Genomic DNA, 544 nt, shown 5'->3' with positions numbered 1-544 from the left:
GGTGAAATACCTTAGCCAAGACTAATAACAATGTAGCTAAACGGAATTCCCACATTCCATTATCATTCACAAAATGCCCTGAACTATCAGCTTACCATCTCTGTGAAGTTAAGCCACGCCGTCTCCTCCGCCGGTCTTGCCATTTCCCAGTAATAAGCGTCGGGAAACCTGAGAGCAAAGTAGAGTTGCTTACCCCCGAGGAAGAGGAGCGCAGGAAGATACGTCAACTGATATTAGGTACCATGGGAAGCCTGTTACAGTAATCATAACGGATAAGCATAATAACAAAGCAGCGTCATGAAACCATCGTAGTATCACTGCCATTAGCGAATAAAACAACATAGCATTCAAGGAATTTGCGCTTGAAATCAACTTGCTCTTTTTCGTAGCACTCCCCATATCCCTTATCGTGGTAGTTCTGAAGGACGCCGTCTTTCTCGCACTCCTCCATCAGCCAGGCCGCAGCGTCGAAGCCTCGCGGGTCCGCCTCTTGCCCGGACTGCGTCTTGACCCTCCAGTCTACCATTTCGGATAAGGAATAAGG

General features: G+C 47.8%; 1 long non-coding RNA gene across 1 annotated transcript in view; it reads right to left on the bottom strand.

Annotated features, from left to right (window-relative positions):
* Positions 1-385: 385 nt before the first annotated feature.
* The window catches only part of LOC119589002, a 1636-nt gene continuing 1477 nt past the window's right edge, over positions 386-544 (bottom strand). Inside the window, exon 3 of the long non-coding RNA XR_005230153.1 lies at positions 386-519. This is a non-coding gene — a long non-coding RNA (uncharacterized LOC119589002). The remainder of the gene's footprint in view (positions 520-544) is intronic.

This window comes from Penaeus monodon, chromosome 24 (assembly GCF_015228065.2).
Source record: "Penaeus monodon isolate SGIC_2016 chromosome 24, NSTDA_Pmon_1, whole genome shotgun sequence".
Lineage (NCBI taxonomy): Eukaryota > Metazoa > Arthropoda > Malacostraca > Decapoda > Penaeidae > Penaeus > Penaeus monodon.
This window is presented reverse-complemented; position numbering and strand designations above follow the sequence as displayed.